This window comes from the organism of the source record quoted next, unplaced genomic scaffold (assembly GCF_019419815.1).
Source record: "Pyrus x bretschneideri cultivar Hongxiangsu unplaced genomic scaffold, Pyrus_bretschneideri_v1 Contig96, whole genome shotgun sequence".
NCBI classification, from domain to species: Eukaryota; Viridiplantae; Streptophyta; class Magnoliopsida; order Rosales; family Rosaceae; genus Pyrus; species Pyrus x bretschneideri.
In genome coordinates, this window is record NW_025999838.1 from 637,340 (window position 1) to 650,090 (window position 12,751).

At 38.6% G+C, this 12,751-nt stretch overlaps 1 pseudogene; it reads left to right on the plus strand.

Moving 5' to 3' along the window:
• The first annotated feature begins 5,004 nt into the window (after positions 1 to 5,004).
• LOC125473778 overlaps positions 5,005 to 12,751 on the plus strand; it is a 33,773-nt pseudogene continuing 26,026 nt past the window's right edge.

Below are 12,751 nucleotides of genomic sequence, written 5' to 3' on the forward strand. Positions count from 1 at the left end.
CAAAAAAATAGTTGTAAGATTAAAGTTCAACCTTGATTGGAATACAAATGAAATCACCAACAACCTCTTTTGACCTATGTTTTTGCAAGCATTAGAGATTTTGAGGGCCAAACAAAATTTGACTCAACAAGCAGGAACACGGGGAGTATATTCACTTTGCATAAGCAACATGGCAACAATGTTCGACTCTATTCTATCTATTGTACAATAAATTCATGAGAAGCTATTCTTCCTTGTCTCTAGTTTTGGTTGTCTGTTACGGTACCTTTGACTTTATAGAGTAAGTTTTTGGCTCCTCGCAGTTTTTCCTTTAACATTAACGATATATAGGAATCGAACAATCTCATGACGTTTTAAACCTAACTCACGTACCACTTGAATCCGCGAACAACCGAACACTTAGGACGTTCTTCAACCCTAGGACGTGATGAATCGACATCAAGGTGCCAAATGACTTTGTCGATAAGGGCTCTTGGGAGTCATTAGCTTGTTATCCCCTGCGTACCTTTTATCTATCTCGGCGTTTTTGTGCAATAAACCCCTTCGATGAAGACCAGTGGTAGGTGGTCATGCAAAGCTTTTGGAGAAGGGTAGCCTAGTGTGTAAGCACATCAATGAACCGCGGCGAACCCTCAGACAACCTATCTAAGATTCCAATTTTGGTTTAAAGGTTGCAAACATCCAAAGAAAAAGTGATCGAGATTAATTTCTCAAATTGGCGCCAATTAGCCAAAAATAATTTGGGAATTTAGAAAACTCTCTCCACCTATATTCAAATATGCAATCTTATAGGTTGTGTTTTGATTGTTGTGAGGAACCCAAATAGTAAGGTTATATTAGTACTTTTGCATTAGGTTTTGATTAAGGGAAATTTTTTGAAATGTCATATGAACTTATACATTTTTATCAATTTATCTTATGCACTAAAATTTTAAGTGATTTGTCATACCAAATTTTTGAAAACATTGATTTGTCATCTAACCCTAACTCAAGCTTTCCATCCAAAATAAATCAAGTGCATGTCATTCTCTTTTACCGAACGGCAAACTCTCAGATACTCGTATTGTCGCATCCCGGCCCAGGCCCCCACCACATCCCGGGCTCGACTCCACCGTAACATGATATTGTCCGCTTTGGGCCCTGACCACGCCCTCACGGTTTTGTTTCTGGGAACTCACACGAGAACTTCCCAGTGGGTCACCTATCCTGGGATTGCTCTCGCGCGAACTTGCTTAACTTCCGAGTTCCGATGGAACCCAAAGCCAGTGAGCTCCCAAAAGGCCTCGTGCTAGGTAGAGATGAGAATATACATATAAAGCTTACAGAATCCTCATCCTTGGGCGATGTGGGATCTTACAATCCACCCCCTTTAGGGGTCCGACGTCCTTGTCGGCACACTTCCGGCCAGGGATTGGCTCTAATCCCAAATTGTCACATCCTGGCCCGAGCCCCCACCACATCCTGGGCTCGACTCCACCGTAGCATGATAATGTCCACTTTAGGCCCCGACCACGCCTTCACGGTTTTATTTCTGGGAACTCACATGAGAATTTCCTAGTGGGTCACCCATCCTGGGATTGCTCTCACGCGAATTTGCTTAACTTCGGAGTTCCGATGGAACCCGAAGCCAGTGAGCTCCCAAAATGCCTTGTGCTAGGTAGAGATGAGAATATACATATAAGGCTTACAGGATCCTCACCCCTGGGCAATGTGGGATCTTACACGTATACCGGATTAACCTTTTTTTTGTATTTTTGGGAAACCTTAGAATTATTTTTGTCAAAGATAGCTTATTAAAAGGGGAGAGAGATGTTGAAATGTCTGAAATAACTCTAAACATGAGTCATGTGCCTTGCACACGACATTTTGAATGGAAAACTTAGGGGAGTTAGGATGAGATGACAAATTAATAATTTAGAAAAGTTGTTATGACAAATCATTTAAAATTTTAGTCCATATGATAAATTGGAAATGATGTATAAATTCGTATGACATTTCGAAAATATTGCCAAAATTAAAATAATGGCTATAATTCTATATGTGGTCTAAAATTTGATTATTTTTAGGATGAGATGACAAATTAATAATTTGGAAAAGTTGGTGTGACAAATCACTTAAAATTTTAGTTCATAGGATAAATTAAAAAGATGTATAATTTCGTATAATATTTCAAAAATATTCCTAAAATTAAAATAATGACTATAATTGTATAGGTGGTCTAAAATTTAATTATTTTTTCAAATTTCATAATTTCCCAAATGCTAACTGGTGAGGATCTGGATTGTCTGCCCTCCCCATCCTATACCCTTTCCATCCTTTTTTATTTCTGTGGTCACGGTTAAGCCACGTCAACATAATTAATATAAAATGTTGACGTGGCTTAAATGTGACCACAAAAAATAGGAGAGGATGAGATGGGTATGAGATGGGAAGGGCAGACAATCCAGTTCAAGCCAGAGAGATGTTGGAACCGGCCAAGAAAGAAAGAAAAATGATGGTGATATGCGTGATGGGACAAGAGGGAAAATATATTTTAAAAACAAGGGAAAAAAAATGATGTCTAATGAGAGTTATTGACAAGAGTGGGTTTTAAAACCCAGAATAACTATTTGTTTAATACAAGGTCGGATCAAGCAGTGATGCACAACGAGGTTAGTTTTTAGCATTGGAACTTATCTCAGGTGAATTTGCACTGTTTCGAACATATCTTCTTCGTTATAACTTTGAATTAAGTTTTGTCTGTGACCACGTGTTCGTAAAAATAAGTACTATTCAAAAATAGTAAAATAAGGCGGTAAAAGTGAAAGGAAAAATTGAGGTCTATGTGGAAGTCTACGTGGCATCTCAGGGATATTTTAATAATTTTAGTACTATTGAGAATAAACTACAATAAATCTTGGGACGACATGTCACATCAACAATTATAATTAGAACTAAAATACTAAAACTACTAATTTCAACTCAAAGTTTATGCTGGAAATTCTTTGTCGCACGTTTATTTGTGCCAAAAAACTGCATACACGCGTTTCTTGTGGAACTTTGCGAGGCGAATGGTTGGATTCATCGAACAAAGATCCATTGTGCGACAAATCCTTCGTCGCATAAAGTTTTCAACATTTTTGGTGGGCAACAAGTTTGTGTGCGACAAATTCCTAATTTTGTCGCACAAACACATTTTAAGCGACGAAATTTTCGTCATCGCACAAACTGTTTTTCCTGCTAGTGTTAAGAGGTAACCTGCATTTTCAAGACATCAATTTGCATGTACTAGGAGTTTGCTTGTTTTGGAAAGTATGTGGAAAATAGAGTGGTGCATTAACACCACCTATGATATGTGAGTACAAATGCCAGTGCCAACTACTTTTTGTCGAGACATAATTTCAGCTAAATTTCTAAACCAAAATTTGTAAATAAAATTAAGGTTAATCTCAATTTATTACAATGAAGTTTATTAGTTTTTAACATTTCGTACATCAAGTTTTTTTTGTCCCAGAGTAATATCTAAGGTCATAATTATGGGACAATTTCATACTTCCGTTAAGCTGTCTGTTAAAACAGGCATTAACTTGTGACGTGGCACCTACGTGGATGGTGACTGGACACCACGTGAAAAGTAAAATATATATTTTTTTTTAAATTTAGAAGTTTGAAATTTAAAAACCTAAAAGCTAAAAAATATTTTAGCAGAATCACACCCCAATAAAAAACCCAATCCCAGATTTCCTTCGAAACCCTACAATAGCCCCACCGTGTTGTCGCCGATCGCCCTCTTGAAATCGCCATTCCCATGCTCACGTCGAGGTAGGAGAGGGTCGCTTGCCGTCGAGGTAGGAGAGGGTCGCTTCGGGATGCTTGTCGCAGACAGCGATGGTGGCGGAGATGGATTTGAAGGCGGCGGTGGAGAAGCGGAGGAGGGGTTTTGGGTGAAGGGAGTGTAGGAGATTTTGGAGGAAAAGGATTTGGGTGAGAAGAGAGATGTTTTGGGTGTGGCAGCGGTTGTGATGGTGGAGAAAACGAGGGATTTGGGGGCTCTGAGGAGCCTTGAGATTGTGAGGGAGGCTGCCATTATGATGGTTTGAGTTTTAGAGTGAGAGGGTGAGACTGTGTGAGGGAGAGAGTAGATTTGGTGGCGGCTAAGGCTGGAAGTGTTGTGACACAGGGGAGGGTTGGTTTTGATGGGTGAGGAGAGAGAACTCCGATTGAGGTACCGATTGCTGATTTCGAAGATGGCCAAGAGATGGAGGCGACGACTGGTCAACGAATTTGGCCACGATTTTTTATGACGAATTTGAGTTTATATCAAACATGGTTTGATTTATGGGATGCGGGTTCCTGGATTAATTGGTGTGTTGATTTTCTACAATTATTTTGCAGTTTAATAATTGAAAAACATGAACAACAGAAGAAGAAGAAAGGATAGGAAAGATGGAGGACTGCCAGGCTCGGGGCGACAACTTCAATTTTTAATTTTTTTTATAAATTTTAAATTTTATTCAATTTTTTAATTTCCACGTGCCCAGCCACGGTTTATGTGGGCGCCACATTATAGATTAACGCCTATTTTAACAGATAACTTAACAGAAGTACGAAATTGTCCCTTAATTATGGCTTTAGGTACCATTTTGAGACGAAAAAAGCTTTATGTATGAAATGTTGAAAATCAAAAAATTTTATAATAGTAAACTGAGATTAAACCATAAAATTATGTAGGTGTTGAGGATTAGATTATTACTTTAATTGTTTATTAACCTACTTATTTTACACAGATTTGCAAATTTATTTTTTTAAACGCTTGCCAAAGTATTTTTCTTCTCGGAGAAATTGTCGAATGGGCGCCAACACAGATAGAGAAACTTTTGACCAGGTAGTTTACGTTATCAGGTTAGATTTAGTGGATTAATTTACAGCAAAGCGCCTGTAGTTCAGTGGATAGAGATTCTGTTTCCTAAGCAGAAAGTCGAAGGTTATTGCAGTGCAGAAAGTCCGGAGCTTGAAGACGCAACAATGAAGGACTTTCAGGTCAATGGGAACACACCCTCTCTTGCTATCTTCACTCAAGTCACCAACTCCAAGTACTCTCTCCCTCTCCTCTCTCTCTCTCTCTCTCTCTCTCTCTCTCTCTCTCTCTCTCTCTCTAAACTAGCTTAACTGGGTAGTGCTCTCTCATGCAAAATTCTCCAACCCCAATTTTGTTCCCCTGGATTTTCCCACCAAAACCTTGTCAAACTTTAGAGTAAAATTGGGCTTTCGTTATCCAATTCCATTAGGAAGGATTGTTTCTTTTTCGGAATCAGTGACAGTTAATTAGTGAAGTGTTAATCTGATTTCATTCCCAGAAGAACATAATAATGAAAGATGTATTAATTTCTAACAGAATTGAAAGTGAACTCAGCAATTTGTACTGAATTTGGTTATGTGATACTAAGTTATCGACGCTATGTGAGTGCCTAATAGAGTGATTACCTTGCAGGGAGCTGCTTGATTTGATGCAATCAGGGACACTAAACGCAGAAGTCACTTTCTTGAATGCTTCGCATGTATAATTCTGTGTACTTTAACCGTTGCTTGTTTTTTTCCTTCGATGTTGTGTTCTGCTGACATGCTTATCGCTGCATTGTTGATAGTTAAGTTGTTTTCAGATTTCCTTAATTGTCTTTGTATTGTCTTATATGACAAGTTTAGGTTCTGGATCCATTTACTTTTGAAGGTCTCATATGTCCTTGTAATAGCCATGTGTCATCATCATATTGATGACCTACTATGTACGGCTAAGATTGGATTTAGTGCTTAAATGAATGTAAAGGGAAAAGTTGGTTTTATGCTCTGAAGAGAAACAGAGCAGCCGCATTCCATTAAGAGTGAAAAAAAAAAAACAAACAGAAAGCTTTCCTTTTCCAGAGAGTTTCAAGTTTTCTTTCCTCTTCTTCATACTTCAAAACTAAACCCAGAAATTAAACACTCCATCCATAAACTTCAACATGGTATCAAGAGCACAGGTTTGAATTTGAATCTGGGCGTTGTGAAATCGCGAAGCACAAAAGGGGAAATCAACGAAATATCCTAATCTCTGACGGTTCAGTCTCAGATGGCCGGAGCCGGAGGTGGTGAGCTACGAGCTCCCATTTTCAATGGAAGTAACTATGATTTCTGGATGATCAAGCTGCGTACGATCTTCATCTCGCAGGATCTCTGGAGACTAGTTGAAAAAGGGTATGAAGAACCTGAGAAAGATGAGAAGGATGAAAAAGAGCTTACAGCAGCTGAAAAACTAGCACTGAAGGACAACGTCACTAAAGATGCAAAAGCACTAGGACTGATTCAAAATGCAGTCTCAGATGATATCTTTCCTCGAATAGCTCAACAGGTAACCTCCAAAGCTGCTTGGGATATTCTAAAATCAGAATTTGTTGGTGATAAGAAAGTAAGATCTGTGAAATTGCAAGGGCTTAGGAGGGAATTTGAACATCTTAGAATGAAGGATGATGATTCTTTATCTGGGTATGTATCTAAACTGTTTGAGCTTGTGAATCAAATGAGGTCATATGGGGAAGAACTTTTTGATCAAAGAATTGTACAAAAGCTTTTGATTAGTCTACCTAGGAGCTATGATTCGATTGCAGAACTTATAGAGGAAACCAAAGACACAGATACAATTAGTGTGCAAGAAGTTGTGGGTTCCTTGAAGTCACATGAGCAAAGACTACAAAGGCATGCTGACTATGGTTCAGAGAAGGCTTTTTCATCCTTGAGTATCAATCCCAGAGAAGGACCAAGTTCCTCATATGGGGGTAGCTCATAATTCAAGAACAATTGGAAGAACAAAGGCAAGAAAATGGATGTAAAATCTGCAAATGTCCCAAAGAAGGAGAATCAAGGTGAAGGAACAAAGATTTCCTGTGTTCACTGCAACAAACTACATTATGAAACCTGTTGGTTTAAGGGAAAACCCAAGTGCCATAAATGTGACAGATTTGGTCACTTGGCAAAGGATTGCAGAAGCAAAATTGTACCTGCAGCAAATTATGCAAATGAAGTAAAGGAAGAGGGAACTATGTTTTATGCTTGTCACTCAGCCTCTGTGGTGAAAAATTCTAGTGTATGGTATGTGGATAGTGCATGTAGCAATCATATGACTGGCCATGAATCCCTCTTGATTGAAGTGAACAGAAATGTGACAGCCAAAGTTAAGATGGGTACTGGTGACTTAGTTCAAGCTGTTGGAAAGGGAACATTGGTTATTGACACCATACACGGAAAAAGATACATAAAGGAGGTCATGCTAGTGCCAGGACTAGATGAAAACCTCTTGAGTGTAGGCCAAATGGTTGAACATGGGTACTTCTTGGTATTTGGGGATTATCTAGTGGATATCTTTGATGACAAAACCTTTGAGAACCTCTTGGCAAGGGTGCAAATGACCAGCAATAGGTGTTTCCCTATGACACTTGAATATGGAAATGAAGTAGCTAGAAGAGCAACTGTTGAAGAGACCACTTGGAACTGGCATAGGAGATTTGGGCATCTAAATTTCCAAAGTCTAAAATCTCTACAGCAAAAGGAAATGGTTTATGGGCTACCTGAGATAAAAGATACATCCAAAGTTTGTGAAGGGTGTGCTATGGGTAAAGCTCACAGAGAGGTATTTGACAAGGAGAAAGCATGGAGAGCCATTGTACCTCTAGAATTGATCCATACTGATGTATGTGGACCAATGCAAGTCTCTACCATAGGAGGTAACAAATACTTCCTAACCTTTATTGATGATTACACCAGGATGTGCTGGGTATACCTGATGAATCTGAAATCTGAAGTTTTCAATATCTTCAAGAAGTTTAAGGCCATGGTAGAACTACAAAGTGGATTCAAAATCAAGAAGTTGAGGAGTGATAGAGGGGGAGAATACACCTCCACTGAGTTTTTGAAATTTTGTGAAGATGTTGGTTTGGAAAGACAACTCACAATTGCCTATTCCCCTCAGCAAAATGGAGTGGCTGAGAGGAAGAATAGGACAATTGTTGAGATGGCAAAGGCTATGATACATGAGAAGCATTTACTATATAATTTCTGGGGTGAAGCAGTAACAACTGCAGTCTACATTCTTAATCGATGTCCTACCAGATCACTTCATGAAGTAACACCTTTTGAAGCCTTTAGTGGCAGGAAGCCAGGAGTCAAGCACTTGAGGGTCTTTGGCTCTATATGCTACTATCACGTGCCTAGTCAACTGAGGCACAAATTGGAGGAATCTGCAACGAAGGGAATCTTCATTGGGTATGGAAAATGTGAGAAGGGGTATAGAGTGTATGACCTGCATTCCAAGAAAGCAATATTGTCTAGGAGTGTCATTTTTGATGAGAACTTAGCTTGGAATTGGGAAACACAAAGGGAAATGCCTATTTCAGTTCCACTGAATGTTGAGATCAATGATAGAATCACTGAGCAAGTGGAATCAGCACCTGCTTCAGATCAAATACAAAGTGAAGACACTACTGGAACACAAGATTCAAGCGAAAGGGTCCAGAATTCAGCAACTCCTACCTCTACACCGGTTAGGTTAAGAAGCTTAACTGATATCTATGCAAGGTGCAACATGTGTATCATAGAACCAGAAAATTATCAAGAAGCTGCAAAAGATAAAGCATGGCAGGAAGCTATGGATAATGAGATCTCCATGATAGAAAAGAATGAAACTTGGGAGTTGGTGGACAGATCTACATCCAAGCCGGTCATTGGAGTTAAATGGGTATATAAGATCAAACTCAATCTTGATGGTTCTATACAAAAACACAAGGCAAGACTAGTTGCAAAGGGATATTCTCAAAAGCCCGGAGTGGATTTCAATGAGACCTTCGCTCCGGTAGCAAGGATGGATACTATTAGGACACTAATAGCTCTTGCAGCCCAGAAAGGTTGGAGATTGTTCCAACTTGATGTCAAATCTGCCTTCTTAAATGGAACTCTACATGAAGAGGTCTATGTAGACCAACCTGAAGGGTTTGTAATTCAGAATGCAGAAGAAAAGGTTTATAAGTTAAGGAAGGCATTATATGGCTTGAAACAAGCACCAAGGGCCTGGTACACAGAAATTGATGCATATCTCATCTTATGTGGATTTGAGAGGAGCCCCAGTGAACCTACACTTTATGTTAAGGTAAGAAATGGTACTGAAACTATAATCATCTCAATCTATGTGGATGATATAGTTTACACTGGCAGCAGTGAAGAATTGATGTCAGAATTCAAGTTTGACATGATGAACAGGTATGAAATGACAGACTTGGGACTGCTGCACCATTTTCTTGGCATGGGGATTCTGCAAAGTGAAAAAGGGATCTTCATTGGGCAAAAGAAATATGCTCTAACTCTGCTAGACAAGTTTGGTTTGCAGAACTGTAAACCAGTGAGCACACCACTGGCTACAAATGAAAAACTTTGCAGGAATGATGGAAGTGAATCCACTGATGAAGGAGTTTACAGGCAGATTGTGGGCAGCTTGCTATATGTAACTGCCACTAGGCCTGACATTATGTTTGCTGCATCACTGTTGGCAAGATTTATGCACTCTCCCTCCAAGAAACATCTTGGAACTGCCAAAAGGGTCCTAAGATATATACAAGGGACCATTGATTTTGGAATTGAGTTTGAGAAGGGAAAGAAAGCTGTACTTATAGGATATTGTGATAGTGATTGGAGTGGGTGTGAGGATGACATGAAGAGCACTTCCGGATATGCATTCACATTTGGAAGTGGTGTGTTTTCTTGGGCCTCTGTGAAGCAACACAATGTTGCTCTCTCAACTGCAGAAGCCGAATACGTCAGTGCAGCTGAAGCAACAACTCAAGCCATTTGGCTAAGATTTGTGTTAGAAGATTTTGGAGAAATGCAGGCAGAAGCTACTCCACTTATGTGTGACAACACATCAGCTATAGCCATGACTAAAAATCCTGTCTTCCATCAAAAATCGAAACACATAAATAGAAGGTACCATTTTATCAGAGAAGCACTGCAGCAAAATGTGATTGACATCATGTACTGCAAGAGTGAAGACCAGCTTGCTGATATTTTCACTAAGGCTCTTCCTAAAGCTCGTTTTTGTTTTCTCAGAGATCTCCTTAGTGTGAAATCAGTTAACAACTTAAGAGGGAATGTTGATAGTTAAGTTGTTTTCAGATTTCCTTAATTGTCTTTGTATTGTCTTATATGACAAGTTTAGGTTCTGGATCCATTTACTTTTGAAGGTCTCATATGTCCTTGTAATAGTCATGTGTCATCATCATATTGATGACCTACTATGTACGGCTAAGATTGGATTTAGTGCTTAAATGAATGTAAAGGGAAAAGTTGGTTTTATCCTCTGAAGAGAAACAGAGCAGCTGATTGATGTTTTCCTTCTTCATGCTAGAATATGTTTAGTATAATGGCACAAGTAAGGGTGTCGAATCCACAGGGACTAATTGGACCTATATAATCACTTGTTTTGCAAGAACTCTTTACTAGAGAAATAAAACTAATCAATGTAGGCAGATTTGTTGTTGTACCTTGAAAGCATAAAGAAATGAAGTAAACACAAAATGAATGAATCAACAGCTAATAAAATGAGATAGTACCAATGGAGATGAAGCTAGGGATTCGATTTTACCATTGCTAACCCAAGGCCATGCTTGTTGAATCAGATTATACTCATCCATCTACCTATTTCTTGAGTTTGTTTCACTTAGATATGATCAACCATATAATGTGTGGATTTGATCAAATGTCTCTAATCATGAGCCTAATTGTGATGTGCAACTTTGGTTCCTAATCAAGAATATGTAGTGCACAAGAAACTTTCACAAAACCAAAGGGAACACTCGGCAGGATGTTTGCAAAACATTCCCTTCATTCATTCACATATCCACCAAGATTATGCATGATGTGTGCTTTAATCTTGGCTAAACAACCTGTGGTTAATTCAAATGATGATCAAGCATTAAAATCAACACACTAAGTCACAATTAAATCGGAGAATGAAACAAGAAATAGATAGATTAAATGAGAATTCTGAATTAACTACATGGCAATCTTGCAAGGCTACATCGAATCCCTAGAGAGAGATTAGTTACACTTCATGTTTACAAAAGGTTTGACATAAAAATATATAACATGAGTGAACATAGGATTAAGAAGAAAGAACCCTTGAAGCAAAACTGATGTCGAAATCCCTTAAGAGTTGCCTTCGGTGTTGGTGCTCCAAGTGTGTTGTAAATGAAGGTGGAGCGGCTAAGGTTGAATGGTTTCTGCGAATGGGAGAGTGTATGGAATGGAATGAAGCCGAGAAGAGATTGTGTAGAAATGGAAGGGGATTTGCGGCAAAAGGGAAAGATTGGATGTGTTTGTGGTGTCTTGTGTATGAAAATGAGATGTGTTTTTTGTGTATGAATGCATGGGTTTTTATAGGGGGAATGGGAGAATAAGTGGGTGATTGTTTAAGAGTGAATGTGGTTGTTATGATTGAGAGTGCATGTGGATGAAATAATGATGGAAAAAGAGCTAGGTTGTTGGTGTGTGAATGCATGTGTTGAATGATTAGAGTGCATGTGGGTGAATATGTGGTTGAAATGATGAAGTAGGAAGGTGGAAATGCATGTGTTGAATTGGTGGTGCAATGATGAAAGAGTAAGTGCATGTGTGTGTGAATGGTGGTGCAATGATGAAAGAGTAAGTGCATGTGTGTGTGAATGCATGTGGCTAAGGGTTGTTGATTGGGCTAGAGGTTTTGCATGGCTCAAAGGATTGTTTGATTGGGCTAGGCCCTTTGTTTTATGTCCAAAGTGCATACAAGGCTTTCAAATTCGTCCAACACTTTGGCTCCAAGCATATGCTATCCATTCCAAGCCCAATTTTGCTCCAAAATGCTCCAAAATGCATCTTTTTGCTTCCTTAGCCATATGAACCTAAAAACACACGAAAATGGCTTAAACTACTAAAACAACTATGAATTAACAACATAGATGCACGAAAACAAGCTAAGTAAGTCGTCTAAATATGCTCCTATCAAATTCCCCCACACTTAGCTTTTGCTAGTCCTCGAGCAAAACAAAATAATAACAAATAAACAAAACGACACTAAACAAGTAAAACACAACCTAAACCTTCCAACAACCGTCTTAGGGATTTCCAATGCACATGACAAGTTAAAAATCATTATTCTCACAGATTTTAGCCATCTTTACACTTAAGTACATTCTTAATCATAGTCACCACATACTAGTTCACAATTAAGCAATTAAAACACATTTCAAATGTAGTAACATGCTTTAGAGAATTTACTCAATTCCTTACTAGAATGCACTCTATTTTCACACAGATTTTCTGACTACACACCCTACACTAGTTATATGTGAGAGATTGATGTAAACATGAAAGACTAGTATCTCACATATGTTATAACAAAGAAAGCATTTTCTGGATTTACGATAATGACATGAATATGATCTCATGAATGGAATGCTACTACTTAGAATGAGAACCAGTGATTCCATAAGCTCATATCAAATCCAAACTCCACATTATTGAACACATAACGATCAAGATAGAAGTCAAAGGGGTGTAACGGGGCTAGGGTATTGGTTAACAATGAAAGGTGAAGGATAAACAAACATTCTTAAAGCAATAGTGAGCAAAGTATTGAATTAGGCACTTAGAATTCCCTTTAGAGCGCGGAAAACAACTTTTAGACTAATAGGGGAAATTCAAACAACTCTTATTTTTC